The sequence below is a fragment of the Mus caroli genome, unplaced genomic scaffold, assembly GCF_978045245.1.
Source record: "Mus caroli unplaced genomic scaffold, Mus_caroli_1 scaffold_3, whole genome shotgun sequence".
NCBI classification, from domain to species: Eukaryota; Metazoa; Chordata; class Mammalia; order Rodentia; family Muridae; genus Mus; species Mus caroli.
Genome location: NW_028227258.1, coordinates 74603867 through 74620235, shown reverse-complemented (window position 1 = coordinate 74620235; position 16369 = coordinate 74603867).

Here is a 16369-nt window from a genome sequence, read left to right as displayed (position 1 = left end):
ATGCTAAGCAGACAGAGCAGCAGTATAGCCTTCTAGTTGGGCTTGCTTTGGCCTCACTGGCTCGTCTCTTGGGATGCATTTTCACCGTGATCATACATTAGCTCCAGTTAGGAAATCTATCCCATCACGGAAATGAAACTGGGGTGTATGTTTCTGAAATCCCTGCTCAAAGAGGCTAGTGAGAGTCAGTTCTTCCCAAGGTGCTCCTCCGCAATTACCTGATGCTGTGCCCTTTGGGTATCCATAGATTCATTAGGCACAGTTCCTGTAGGACATAGACAGGACCTGCTTGAACATCTGAAGTGTCTCTAGTTTTCAATGTCTCTCAGTAATTTCTTAGGTATGTTTCACATGTCATCCCTCTGATTTGCTCCCTGGACCTGAATGCAGAGTAGGATCTGGGGTGAGTGGTACAAGGGGACATCTGAAGCATCAACAGTGTGGGGCTAGATCCTATTTGGTACTTTGCGGCACACAACAAATTTTATCACCCCAAAATATTATCCCAGTCACCAGTTTCTACAAATGTGAAGAGACGTTGGGTGGGGGATACTATGTGCTTCAACTGTTTCAACCATGACTGCCTGGGCATAGTGGCTCCAGGCTCCCTTGGGCCTTTGTTGAACAGCTCCACACCCTCGGAAATGATTGCAGCCATTTCTGGGCAATGGCTCAGGAGTGAGCGGCACTCCATTTCCCCACATATATCATAATCTCCATGAACATTTAGTGGCCTTCATAGTGCTCCTTATTACTTATGTAGATCAATGAGTGTGGTCCTACATTTGTAGAGACAGCTACTAATCTTTGAGCAAAAACATCACAACTTTGTATCATACTCTAAAATCACAAACCATATTCCCTAAGGCTACATGCCTTGGTGCAAACTCAGAAGTTAAGTTTTAAAAGTTTTAAAAGGCCACTATCATCTGTTCAATCTAGAAAATGTCACAGTGCATGACTAAAACCCAAGCCTAAGAGTCAGAGGGCCTGGTCACATCAATAGCCTTTCCTTATAAACATCCATGTGTTCACATGTGTATTTGCTCATTTATTTGTATTTATTGCACACATGAACCTATGTGACAATGTTTGTTTCTCTGAGAGTCTGCTAATTCTAGACCCCTCCTAGGTCCAGGGAGGGATAGCCTGAAGATTCCAGCTTGTATCAAGAGGTAAGAACTAAGCAGAGCCTGCTTCATTGTTCCTCTCTCCAGTTTTAAAAACCAGAAAAGTTGCTTTGCTCATCTTGGTATGAAATGAGTTCAAGCAGAAGTGAAAGGGGGCAGGGAAGACAGGCAAGGGAACTTCATATTTTGCACCCTAAAGAGGTCTGTACTCTTCACTGTGGGAAGGAATCTGCTCAGGGTTCACTGTTAGCAGTTTCTTTAGTCTGCGTTAAACCTGCCTCCAGCCCCCACCCCAGAGTCCAGATGGGGCTTGAAGGATGTAAGCTTCAACATCCTTGATAGGCAGCCAGATTCCACTACACAGAGAGACAATAGCAGGGAAGCATGTGAGAGAAGGGAAGGGTGCCGACACCACAGCTCTCAGGTGCTCAGCGCTTGAGAGGGCAAGACTGATCTCGGAGAAGGTTGACTGCCCTTACTTCCTTCCCTTCTGCCAGCCACAGATGTACTTCACAGATGAAATATTTTAGGGTGTTAGCCCTCACCTTCTTACATCACCAGCTCTCGAACAAAACACAACCTAAAGATTTAATTCCTTCTCTGCCCATGGAAGTATATGGTGACAGGCAGTATACCGTCTGGCATTTTCGGTTGCAGAAGAAAATCCAGTCTGGAGCACTAGCGACCATTTAGCACATGTTCTTCACTAATTTATTCATGCAAATTAAAAGTGAGGATTCTCATATTTAACAAACAAATTCGCTACTTCTGTTTACATTTGAATTTCAGTAACCAATGGCTTTTTTTAAACATGAGTATATTTCCCAATATTACATGGCATGTTGTTACAGTAAGAAATGAATGTTGCAGTAAGCAAAACACAGGCTGTGTCTAACCAGAGCAGGAACAGATGTGATAATGAGGCCACAGGTAGACAACAGGTTCAGAATGTTGTCTTCTGAGCGTCTCTTTCCAACCATGCAAACCAACTGCCAGCGATTATCGTCATGGTCACTGTTGACCATGGAGTGAGCTTGCATTGATTTATGTGTGGAATTAGTGTGACTTTGGCACACTGCTTGTCAAAGCTATATTCATCTGCATCTTCCTTGTGTTGACAGCCATGCTAGCTACAGAGAAGCCAGCCATGAACTGCTCTGCTCTATAAAGGCATCCTTGAACAGCCACTACTTTCTTTTCAGCATTCAGATTGCTGAGGAGTGCCTATCTTCATCAACAAGGGTGATGCCGATCTCAAAGGGGCAGAGTTGACTCTTGGGAAGGTAAAAATCCTCTTACTCTTGTTTAATGACTAAAAGATGCTTTGGGATGCAGTCAAACACGTGGTATTAAATTTTGATAGAAGAAGGGGTCAGATCTTTTAAAAAATGATGTCTGAAAAGAATGACCATGTGGGGCAGTGGATAGCGCCACCAGACAGAAGAACTCGTGTGGTAGTAGCAAAGATCAGAACCCTGATAAAACTCATAACTGAGAGTGGGTAGGAGTCTGAATTAGCTCCTAACCAGATTCTTGTCCTGGAGCATGTGACCACAACACCCTCTAAGAGGACCGTGTTGGTCACGTAGCATAATCTCTGGTTCACCCTGAGTAAACTGTTGCATCTTCATCTGCCATGAATAAAGCAGTTTGGACAAGCAAGGACAGTCTCCTTCATCAAGGACCACCATGGGGTTGGGGGAAGCCTTTGCCATATAGAGTCATGCCTAAATCTCCCACAGAAGACCCCACACACACATTCCTGGCACTCACACTGAGCTAAGTTGGATCTCCCACCCCCATCCACACCCTCAGGCCCTGTTCCCAACTCTTCACAGTCCCCAGAGGGGGTACACAGAAGGATGGGAGCCCCATTCTCAACTCCTTGTGGTTCTCAGCGGCAACTAACTGCCCAGAAGTTTGAGAACCACAACCTCTGTCAGACCCCTATGTTAGACTTTGTTTTGCTTCCCCTGGGCTCTCAGGAGCACAAGTCTGGCACCCAGTTAACCACATGCCAACACCCCAGTGGTGAGACCCACATGACCATTAAAAAAAAAAAAAAAAGATTGAGAAACACTGGTCCAAAGTTTCCCAAGGCCCATTAACAGACCTTAACAAAATATAAAATTTGTAAGACAGACACAAGCCCCTACATGCTACTTTGGAGAAATGAAATGGAAAGAATATAAAGAAATAGTTACAAGTTGTGGCAAGCACACAGAGGAAAGCTCATAGGGACTGGCCCTGACTTACTCAATGCAAGTGTAATTTCAGACAGGTTTGTGAAACTTAGGATGTCTTCGTTGCTCTCCAGCCCTTGTTTCTGTAGACTGTAAGTTGATTTTTGCACAAGATGAGGAAGGTCTTCGTGTGCTTCTTAGTAGCTCCAAACGAGTTTTATTCAGAATCAACATCTGCCTCTTTTAATTCTCTTCCCTCTGGGTGTGTGGGGGACCTCTTGGGTGAAGGTCAAGTTCACAATACCGAGGAAGCTGAATGGCAGGCAGGAGTGATCCATGCTTGCAAACTCCACAGACGTAGGAGGATCCCAAGCTCCAGCCTTAGCAATACAGCACAGCCCTCTCTCACACAACTAAAGCCAAGAACACCTAAGGGACAGAAGAACTCTCTTGTGAGCAAGTCCAACATCGGCTCAACCCCAGAATGTAATTCTTCCCGGTCATCAGTTTAAATAAAAAGGAAAGAAAATAAAAGAAAAATGTGGTGGTGTTGTTTTTTAAATAGGAAAAAGCTGTACATTTCCTACAATCAGCCAAATCTGAATATATATTCCTGAGTAGCCTGTGTGAGGCTCATGGGTGAGTAAAATTCTCACTGCCATACTGGGGACTTAATTGAGAAGCTGCATCTCAGCCCCATAGTGGACCCCAATGAATCTTATTCTTGTGTGAGTGTGTTATCCGATGTGGGTGTACACACGTGCCGCAGCATGGCAGGAAAGGACAGGTCTGTGGAGTCTGTTTTCTCCTTCCACTTTCATGGGAAATCAGGGATTGAACTCAAGTCACCAGGCTTTGTACAACAAACATTTGCCATCTCACCTGCCCCAGTTTCATGATCTTGAAACTTTTGAAGACAACCAGCCACTTACATTGCTAAATGTTCCCATTTTGGATTTATCTGGTGTTTCCTTAAAAGTCGGATCCAGGTTGTACAACTTTAACAGCAATATCTCGGCAGTGACTTGCACCCTCCCAGATGGAACAGGATTTGAACTTGTTTCTTCATTGATGATTGCCCTTTGATCACTGATGAGTGTTGCTTTAATTTTTTCAAATCCTATTTTTAATGATAGTTCTTAAATGCTTTGACCTTCCTTTTAGCCCACCAGAAGTTGTGGAAAAGGAAGGATATGGGGGAAATGGACCTGTTTATAAATGGTTTTTAAAAGCCACCCCCATCTGCGTTGTCTGGAAATCAGCAGTCCAGTTCACAGGTCAGCAGCGGCAGCTCAATCCACTCGCAAACACTTCACAGATACACCAGCAGTCCAGTTATGTAGAGTTGGGATAGCAAACATGGATCAGCAGTGGTGACACTACCTAGCAGAGACAGCCAGGCCTCAGCCTCCACACAAGTCAGCAGGAGGGACAGGGTCAACAGGAACATCAGGAAAAGTTCTCTTGCCTGTGCTTCTCTCAGCAAAGAGAAGATCAACGAGAATACAAGACCAACAAGCATTTAGCTATGCAAGCAAGCCAAGCTCAGCTCCATCACTGTCCATCGAGTCCTTTTTATACTTCCTCCAAACATCACATGTCCTCCACAGGTCTTGCCTCAGCACACACTCCTTCTCATGTTTGCCTTAGCAAAACACCATCTGACTTTCTAAAAAACCCTTACATTTCCACTTTAGATGAAGTAGAGGAAAGAAATATATGTATGTATGTATATATGTATGTATGTACACACACACACACATATATATGTATATGTGTATATATCATGCAAGTACAAGGACCTGAGCTCTGTCCCCAGATGCCACGTGATGTAGCACACTTTGTAACCCCAGGCACTCAAGCTTGAACTCTTCCCTCCATAAGAGTGCACACACTTGTGCACATGCGCCTATTCCCACACAAGAGCCTATGCAAACATGCATGCATACATATGCAGTAAAAGCATAGCTTATTGTTTTGCCTTTTATTATTTTCTGAGGAAGTAAACTGAAATGCCCCAAGTCCCCATGTCAATACCTCATTCCTGTTAAGCCTCTCCAGTGTGCCCATTTACTTATGTATACCCCATAGACATGGTTTCTCATTCAATTCTTCTCAAAACATTATAATAAAATTGTTGTGAACATGAAATGATCCCAAATTTGACCAATGAAAGCCTGTTTGGGCTAGTTTCTCCATCTTTCTCTTCTGTGCTTGTCTCGTGGTTTCCCTGTGCTAACTCTGGAATCAGCCATTTCTTTAGTAATAGGAGAGGAGGGAGAGGAGCTGGCATCGAGATGGAAAGTGAATAAATATATTAATTAATTAATAAAAAGTCTCTTCAAGTCGTATTTACCTTTTAGATCTGAAGCTAGATTGTTGAGTTTCTTCTCCCTCATCCTCTCAGTTGTCAGAAGTGGAGGATATAAATGATGTGAATATATTTGCATATGCTTACATCTATAATTAGCTCAGTCTATCTAAATATTTACATATAAAATGGGGCTATTACAACACTTGCTTTGAAAATGTGAATCTGTGTCTGTATAATGGACAAGAGGGAAAAGTACAACAAATTTTGTGTTTACACATAACAGATTTCATTTTTAAAAACAGTCTGCAAAGCTGTCAAAGAATTATTTTTTTTAAAAATTCCAGAATTATATCTAGTACATAATAATATTTACATTTAAAACCAATGGTGTATGTATATACAAATATATTTACACATTTTTATGTGTAAATCAATACAAAGAAAGTAAATTATAGAGTGGGAAATTCTCATCTGAAAAGGCAACTGTTGTGGAAGAGGAATTTGTTCTTGGCAACTATTGGTGCTATTTGCATATTTTGTGAAACTGTTGTATGTGTTCATATAAAATATATTTATATAGGTTAGAGAAGCTTTTTTTAAAAAAAGAAAAAAAGATAGCCAGGTATGGTGGTATATGCCTTTCATCCCAGCACTCAAGATCCAAACGCAGGTGGAGCTCTGTGAGTTCAAGGCCAGCCTGGTCTAGAGTAAGTTACACGGCAGCTAGGGCTGCAGAGAATCACTGTCTCATAACACCAAAGAATGGGGGGGCGGGGGTGGAGAAGGAAGACAGACAGACAAGTTGAACACAGAAAACTGCACCCAGTCAAACAAGACAGCACACAAAATACAAACATGTGTGGATGCATGTACATATAGTACATGCAGTACACACACAGAGACACACACACTACTTTAAGATCTACCAGCTATGTCAGTTTGTTTTGTATGTACCTCGGCTGATGCTCCCTCTTTGGCTTCAAGCCACCCTCTGTGATGGTTCCTTGTCATTGTCAACTTGACTGGATCACCTGGAAGACACACCTCTCGGCTTACCTGATGCCGTGCTTTCAGAGAACATTCACTGGTGGAAAACTCACCCAAACTCTCATCACTGTGCTTTCAGTTCCTCGGAGGACTGGGGCTTTCAAACCATGAGCCAGCGTGAGCCCTTCCTCCCTTAAGTCCCATTTGTCAGGTGTTTTGTGACATCAACCTCAAAATAAGTCCAAAGTTGTGATACTCCTGATGGTTACGTCATAGACACAACTTTAGGTCCTTTGCTGGGTAAAGACCCACATTTGCTAACCCTTGAATCTCTTGTCCATAAACTGTACTGCCATGTGTAACAGTTCCCTGTCTCAGACGCATGTGTGTGTCCCTGATGAAATATTTGAGTTTTGTGTTTAAATTTTGGTTTTCAATAAACTCTTGATTGTCTTGACTTTCTATGGCATAACAGCATTTACTGGGGCATATGTCACAACAGATCTGACACAATTCAAAACTCAAGGTCATGCAACTATATCTCAAGTCCATCACCGAAGAATTGTCGACTTTTCTATAGTGGAGTCCATTTCTTCAGCATAAATCCTACTGATCTGATTATAATTATTTGATGATTCAAGCTGTTTTACATAGCAGGGTCTCTCATCACTAATATTGCCCCAGTCTCTGTGAAGATAGAGCCTTAGCATCCACATTCAGGCTTGCCCTATATGATGAATGCTGCTTCACCCAGGATTTGGCTCTCACAGCACCATGCTGATGCCTACCTACATCCTGCCCTGCCCAACTTGTCGGCTATGTAAATGAGTGTCTTATTAAAAGAAGAAATGGAAAGGGGCAAGAAGGCAAAACAATTACTTTGGGGGGTGGGCGGAAGAATAAAAGATACTGACATTACCTGGGGGGACTTTCTCTTGGATTTACATTGTAAAATAAGTTATTGTATATTTATTTGTTCCTTTCAAGGTGAATGTGAAATTTTCCATCTTGAGTAGTTGTGATCACCGGCAGCTAAGCCTCAGGAAACTGGGTCTAGAAGCACCCCCTACTGGAGGGAGAGGGTATTTCATGAGGCTCACCAGCCTTCGGGAGCTCCTCCCAAAGCCCCTCCCCATCCTAAAATTACACAAGAGGTAAATAATCTGCTGAGCTAACACTCTGCCGCTGTGTATACAGCTCACAGAAGCTGAATGACCCAGGCAGATCGCAAACATGCTAGCATACCCGACACCCGAGGGATACACTTTTAGGATAATACATAGATGGAGCCTGTCCAAAAGAATCACTCAAAATATTCCTAGGCTTTATACATATATTTAATAGAAATGACAAATGTATGTGAAAAGTATTAGAAAAAACTATACATGTGATTTACTTAAAATAAAATTAAAATAATCAAACCGAAAAGGAATCGTCTTTGTTCACTTTTGTCAATGTGATACAAACCTAGACATATATTGAAAGGGAATATCTTAATTGAAATTAAATGGATTAAACTGGTCCAAACTGGATTAGACCAGTCTAAAGTGGATTAAACAGGCAGGCTCTTTTTTTTATTAGATATTTTCTTTACTTACATTTCAAATGTTATCCCCTTTCCTGGTTTCCCCTCCAAAAATCCCCTATCCCATTCCCCCACCCCCTTCATCAATCCACCCACTCCTGCTTCCTGGCCCTGGCATTCCCCCACACTAGGGCATAGAACCTTCACAGGATCAAGGGCCTCTCCTCCCTTTGATGTCTGACTAGGCCATCCTCTGTTGCATATGCAGCTAGAGCCATGAGTCCCTCCGTGTGTTTTCTTTGGTTGGTGGCTTAGTCCCAGGGAGCTCTGGGGTTACTGTTTATGTCATATTGTTGTTCCTTCTATGGGACTGCAAACCCCTTCAGCTCCCTGGGTTCTTTCTATAGCTCCTTCATTAGGGACCCTGTGCTCCGTCCAATGGATGGCTGTGAGCATCCACTTCTGTATTTGACAGGCACTGGTAGAGCCTCTCAGGTGACAGCTGTATCAGGCTCCTGTCAGCAAGCTCTTGTTGGCATCACAATAGTGTCTGGGTTTGGCAGGCAGGCTCTTAAACAGGATCAAGCTAGTCCAAACTAGTCCAAGCCTGTCGAAACCTGTCCACATCCTACTAAACTGGATAAAGCCCATCCAAACAGTAATAAACTAGTCCAAGCAGGTCCAAACTGGGTTGAAATGCTCCCAAAGGCAGGGGCACAGATTAGGATATGACCAGGACCTTGACAATGGACAAGCTGGGGAAAGGATGAAGTTGAGTTAGGGCTAAAAGTGAAAGTGTAGCTTTGATAAAGAACTGAAGGAGATGGAAGCTAAGGGTGACTCTTACGTTTCTGATACAGCGACTGCACACTTTTCTTAAGAATTCTACAGCTCCTCTGGATGACTAAACATGGCACCTCAGAGTGGCAAGGTCTTCTCTAGTCTGAACCGGTCTGAACCAGTCTGAGCTATGGAAGCCCTGAGAATCTTTTTAGAGCCCCGCAGCCCATAAGGTTGTCAGAGTCCCTTTGGGCTTTACAACCCAGCTTCTGCCTCCTGCACACACAGCCGGTGCTCATTGAGTCTTAGTTTCTTGGTCTCTGGACCCGAATGGCCTCCACTAAAGAGGGACCCACAGCCAACCCTCTCCCTCCCACTCTAGCAGTGTTCCAGGTGCACAGCCTGGGGCCCGGGGATGGGGGCAGTGCATGCAGACAGTCACTGGGCATTCCAAAGACCCAGCAGGTGCCACTCATGCCTCAAGGCCAGAGCAATCTTCCTGCCCCACTGCTCCAGGAGGCAGTGTTGCCAGTGAACTACCGGAATTGGATAGAAAGGGAAAGCTGAACCTAAGAACTCGTTTTTTAACACTTGTTTTTCCATTTACTTGTGTACTGGGGAAAGGAGGCATAGCAATGCCCTTGTGGAGGTCAGAGGTGAACTTGTAGCATCAGTTGCGTTTTCTCCTTCCTCCCTGCGCGTTTCCTCTGGAAACTGAACAAGTACCTTTATCTGCTGAGCCATCTCCCCTGTCCAGGGGAGCCCTCCCCTGCTTTTAAAAACTAAGGGTCATGCACATGGGTGTATTACTCATATAGATGTGTATGTGTGTGTGTGTGTGTGTGTGTGTGTGTGTGTGTGTGCCTGACCCTGTGTAGAAGCCATAAGAGGCAGGGTCTCTCCGTGAAGCCAAGGCTGTTTTCCAGGCCAGACTATCAGTCAGTAAGCCTCAGTCATCCTCCGGTCTCTGTCCCTCACAGAGCAGTTTGTTACTAGAGCACAGAGCGTCTGAATTCAGCCCCATGATCGCATAACCATCATCTTACCCTCTGAGGTGTCTTGTCATCCCAGGACACACTTGAAGGAGGAAGCAGCGCCAGAGTTTCCCAACATTCGACTGCCTTTCTTCCCTTTTTATTATTTTTACTCCTCCCCCCACCCCCAGCCGCCCCATCTGCAGTGCTGACTCAGCTCCTGAGACCAGAGAAAGGGAATTGGGTGTCTTGCTTTGCCACACTCTGTCTTATTCCCTTCAGATGGGGTCTGCCACCTGAAGCTGGGCTACTAAGTCCCAGCGTTCCTGCCTCCACCCAGCTCCATGTCTGGCTCTTTATGTGGTGCTAGGAGGTTGCACTCAGATCCTAATGCTCTCTTAACACCGGACCTCCTTCCTCTCTCTCCTCATTTACTTATTTATCTACTCTTTTACTTTGTGAGTGCATGTGTGTATGTGTGGAGGAGCGGGATAGTTGTAAGGGCGGGGATTGGTTATGGTGGTAGGGGGAGCGGTATCAGAGGGGAGGCCACTAAACTGGGCGATTCCTCCACACACAGGCTCCTGATGCTGCAGGAGACAAAGGGGAGGGGAGGCAAGAAGTGGGAGAAAGAGACCCACAACGCAAAAAAGCTTGCTGGCCATGGGGTACTAGGGTCCCCTCTAAGTCTCCTGGCCTAGCCCACAGCTCAGGCCAGGTGAGTCTCCCTCGCGGCCGCCAGAGGGCGCCCAACTCACCTTGGGAGGGCAGGGACCAGGACCAGGGCTGCAGGAGGTGCAGACACACAGCTCCAGAGCTGCAATCTGAGGCTAACTAAATAGGGCTCTTGTCAGAATTGGGGTGAGGAACCCCAAGGAGCAGGCAAGTTCGATGGGGCGAGCGCACTACGGAGCCTCTGCTGCTGGAAGCTAAGATACCAGAACAGGTATCAGAGTGCCTGTGCCTGTGCCTGCGCCTGTTCTCTGCATCCAGCTGCACAGGTTCCTCTGCTGGGGGTGGGGGCACAGCATGAAGGGAAAAGTGGGGTCAGAGTGTGACAACCTGCCTCTTCTTTTCCTTTTTCTTCCTCCCCTCCCTTGCTTTCCCCCCTATTCCTCGTTTTTCTTCCCTTCCTCCCCTTCCATTTCCTCTTCATCCTCCCTCCCTTCTCATAAAGGTGCACAACTTCCCTCAAGCATCTACCAGGTCAGCGAGCAGTTCTAGCCTCCACCTACCAGCTGCCAGGTACAGAGGTAGGAGTGTCTTGCTGGCGAAGTGGCTTGGGTGGATGGGGTGTTTCAGGCCTGGGAGAGGGAACCAAGGAGAAAGGGGTGGCCAAGTCACCAAGAGAGAGACCAGAGCCCAAGATCCTCTCACCCTGCACCTCACTGAACCTAGTGTTCACTGGGTGAGTGAGGGTGGGGTGAAAGGGGGCAGGCAGCTCTGGGTGAACAGGGTTTTCCTAGCCTGCAGCCAAGGAGCAGGTGGGACCTGGTATGGCAGCTCTGAGTGAGACATCACAGGGGCCTGCAGACAGAGAGGTAGGAGAAAGAGAGAAAGGGTCACTCTCCACTCAGGCCTGTACCCAAGGCTTGGGGTGTTGGATAGGCTTCATTGCTGGCCCATAGCCTGGTTCAGGGCAAAGGCCTCTCTATGGAGCATGGGGCGACAGGTCATCTGAGAAATAGTGGCAGGAAGACTTGTTTGGTGAACTCTTACGTATTCTTCAAAGCCCGGATCATAAAATATATTCCTCCTCAGGGACTGATTCCCTAGGCATCCAGGACAAGACCAGTTTCCACACAGGTGGATCTCCCTCCTGGCCCTTTATCACTACTATATGAGTTTCAGCCTCAAACTCTGTATTGGACGGAAGTGTGTTTGGGGTCAGAGGGATTTGAAGAGGGAACAGGGAAGACCTCTTGCATAAACCCAGAGGCAGGAGCACCTTCCGGAGTCCTCGGCAGCTTCTCTCCCCAACCCTATGGCCCCTCTGGCCTTTCATCTGCCTCCAGCTCAGGACCACCCAGACCTCTGCCCCTCTTCTTCAGTGTCTGTGGGGACGACAAGAATGCATGAACAGATCAAGGTTGGTCTTCTGGCCTTAAGTGAACTGGATTATACGTTAGTCTTTTCTACCTCAAATGATCTAATTAACTAAACACACACACACACACACACACACACACACACACACACTTGTGCCCAGTGACTTGGGTTTTTAGTTAATCCCACATATAGTCAAGTTGACAACCAAGTATACCCATCACAGCTGGGTTATCTCTGTGTAATATTTGTTATTCTTTCCCTGGAGAGCCGTCTGCACCATCTGGTGTAATTGTGGGTGGCTGCACAGACATTGAATTGTCCCCACCCACCTGTTTGTACAGTTTACACCATCACAATTCCATTACAGATAAAAGAACCCACCTCAAATGGTTTTCAGAGAAAGTTTTTTTTTTTGTTTTAGGATTTGTATTTTTTTATTTTTAATTATATGGGGGTGGGGTGCCCACTTGTGAGTGACCCCAGAAAGAGCAACAGCTCCCTTGGAACTAAAGTTAACAGGTGGTCGTGAGCCTCCCGGTAGGGTTACTTGGAACCAAATGTGGGTCCTTTGCAAGAGCAATCCATGCTCTTAACTGCCAAGCTGTCTCTCCTGCCCAACAACAAAATCTCTTAAAATTATGTAGCACTTCCCCAAATTACCAGCTAGAGATACAGGCTGTATCCCGAGCTCCCTAAAGCAAAATGTAAATAATATTAAATGTCATTTGAGGGGGAAAAAAGTTTAATAATGAAGAGAGGAGATTAAAACAAAATTAAAAGTTATTCTTCAAATCTAACTTTGCATTGTAAAAGCAATATTAACTCATGGTAAGTAGTTTTAAATCTTTAAAAATGGATGTTTTCTGAATCTTTCCCAGAAAGGGAAATAAAACAGGTATCTGACATGGATGGAGGGAGGGAACTGAGGGGAAGAGAGATGGGGAGGCTGGGCAGGAGGTGAGGATTAGGGGAGAGAGAAGGGAAATTGGCAAGGTGGGGCTGGGGGGGGCAATCTCTAGGACATGCCAGAGACCTGGGATGGGGGAGGTCCCAGGTGGCTTGTGGGGACGACTCTAGCTGAGACTCCTAGCAGTGGAGGATATGGAATCCTGAAGTGGCCATCTCCTATGGCCAGGCAGAACTCCCAGTGGAGGGAGAAGGACAGCAGCCTGCCCACAAAACCTTTGACTCAAAATGTGTCCTGCCTAAAAGATGTACATGGACAAAGACGGAGCAGAGACTGAGGGAATGGCCAGCCAATGACTGCCCTAAATCAAGACCTACCCTATGGGCAAGAACCAATCCGCGACAGTATTAATGATACTCGGTTATGCTTGCCGACAGGAGCCGAGCATAACTGTCTTCTGAGAGGCTCCACCCAGCAGCCAATGGAACAAATGCAGAGAGAGACTCACAGCCAAACTTTAGAGGGAGCTCAGGGAGTCTCACGGAAGAGTTGAGGAAAAAAACTGAGGGACCCAAAGAGGACAGGTACTCCACAGGAAGACCAACAGAGTCAACTAACCTAGACCCTCAGGAGCTCCTAGAGATTGAACCACCAACCAAAGGGTGGGCATGGGTTGGACCTAGGCCGCTGCCCGTAAGTAGCAGATGAGCAACATGATCTTCATGCTGGTTCCCCAACAAGCCCCGCCCCGAATCCATTGCCTGCCTGTGGACCCCACTCCCCTAAATGGACTGCCTTGTCTGACCTCAGAGGATGCACCTATTCCTGCATCATCCCGGTGTGCCCGAGGGAGTTGGAACCTAGAAGGGGCTCCCCACTCTCAACGGAGAAGGTGAGGGTGGAGAAGGTGAGGGTGGACTAGGGGAGGGTCTGTGTGAGGGGGTACTGGGTGGAAACAGACAAGGTGGGGCTAATATTGAGATAAAGTGAATAAATAAACTTAATAAAAATTAAAAATTAAGTACAATAAATGTTTTCCTAGGCTTGTTCTCTGAAAAGGCCTGGAAATAATTACCAAACGTCAGCCATGAACAAGCACCCCATGCCTAGAGATGGTCTCTAAATACTATTTCCTGCTCATAGGCTTGTAGGCAGCAAACTGCAGAAATACTATGGAACAAATGACTCCATCTCTTCAACAGACACGTGGAGAAAGGAAGGAGAGAGGGAGGAAGTGGGGGGTAGGCTGGAGAGGACGGGAAGGAGACAACAGGGCAGGGTTCAGTTGGGTTTGGTTGGGTTTTAGGAGAGCAAACCCTAGGCTGGAAAGAGTAGGCATACATTTTTTTTTTGCAATCTACTTTTAGTAAGGGTTCAATCTCTCCTCTAGCCCACCACCCAGCAGGGGGAGTGGAAGAGGAAAGTTATTAGGATGTGGGGGAAGTGGACCTGCTCAGCACTGGTTCTTCAGGAGTGATCTTGATCTTCTCTGGCAGTAGTTTAGTCCCATAGCAAATATGACTTAGCAGCTGCAGACCAGTCCTCTAGGCAGGCAGACACCAGGCACAAACCAGCAGCTACAGTCCAGTCCTTTCAGCAAGCAGACACCAGGCACAAACCGTTCAATCCTAAACAGAACCCACAAGGCTCCCCAACTGGCCTGAGGTAAACTGCCACTGGGACCTCAAGAGCAGTTCTTGGCCGAGTGTCTTCTCTCAATGACTGTGTTACCACAAGCTGAGCCCAACCATGCTATGGAACCAATATGTTAGTGTCTTTAGGGAAGAATAGCAAGGTGGAGCAAACCAAAGCTCAGTGCTCATCTCCCACTGTCTTTGGGGTCATATTTATACTCCTTCATCAAGAAGAGTTCTTTCATGTGTCTGCTATAGCCAAACATCCTTTCACCTGTGTCTGCTTCAGGAAAACAGTCTTTCACTTATTTGCTTTTTAGTAAGACATCCCTTCATCTGTGTCCCCCAGGAAAACATCATTTGATCTAACTTTCCAAAGAACTAGAAGTTTCTACTTCAGGAAAGATGTCCCAGTGGTTAGAGCACTGGCTGCTCTTGCAGCAGACTTGAGTTCAGTTCCCAGTGCCCATGTGGCCTCTTAGAACTGTCTGTAACGTCTCTTCCAGAAGAGCCAATGTCCTCTTCTGCCCTTATCAAACAGCAAGCATATATGTGGTGCACTAACATATATATCCAAGCAACACACACACACACACACACACACACACACACACTAAAACACAAATCTTTAATTTAAAAAAACTGAAGCGAAAAGCAAAGAAATCACAGAAGGCAGGATATCATCAGACATTATTTTAGTCCTTTCTCTACAGCCCTGCTGCCTTTCAAACACATGAAAATGTGCTTGTTTATAATGCTTATTGTGTCTCAAGAAAAATTTCAACCTTGGTCTTTGATTTACTAAGACATTTCAAATGCCTGGAACTATAATGGCATATAGTGTATATTTAATATGTACTTGGAGAATGGTCTCTATCCGTGAGAAACATTGCCCTTCCTGTGTTGTATGGGACCCAGTGTGAACGATCCATATGGAAACCACCCTGTAGGCATCCCGCATAGTATGAATGACAGCTTTATCCCATCTGTCAGGTGAGGGAACTTAGCAATGCTAGAGAGAGCTCAGATATAGCCTTCCACCAGCCCACTGTTTGTTCAATCCCTTGGAGCAATTTTCTTGCAGTGACAAAAGGGAAAAAGCATCAGGCAGGTTGCCATGTTCCTTCAAACCCTGAGATCCTTCTCCCAGGAAAGCCATGGGCAAGTATTCATCGAAGACACGAGTGTTTCCATCCACTGACTGGGTTTATTCAGAGAAATCCACCAATAGAACATTCCCTTAATCTCCCATCTTCTTTCCTATCCATGTGGCTGCATTCACTAGCCCCTGTTCCTGAACTCAGGTAGCTCTGCAGCCTGGCTGTGCCACCCAGGCAAAGTGGAACTGTCCACACTTTACAGTCCTCAGCACTGCATGGCCATCTCCAGAAGATGCTGCCATATCTAACCCAGAATCTTTCTTTCCTTCCTCTTCCAGCTGGTGATGGAGGAAGCTTCCACCTAGCCATACTTATTTGGGAAAGAGATGCAAAAAGCATCAGAATGTGACACAGTCATTGTTAATTCTATCCACTGTTGCCTTCGGGTCACTCTGGAGCAGGCTCTTGTGTACCCCACATTCATGTAGCAGTAGTGGTATTCTAGAAAACACGGGGCTTTATGGTTAATGGAGCAGAAACTTCCAGTACATGATGAACATCTCAGGTCTCTGATACACTGTGCTCAAGTATTCAGTGACTGTCATGATTCGATTCTAGCCAAGAATTTTCTCAAAAAAGAAAAAAAGAAAAAATAGCTCATACATATTAACACACATATACAGATAGTTATCTGAAGAGAGTGTGCAGCTTTGCTTCATGACTCTCAACTTAAAGCTTGCAACAGATTTCACACATTTTGTTTAACCATGGCATTCTTAGGCCTTT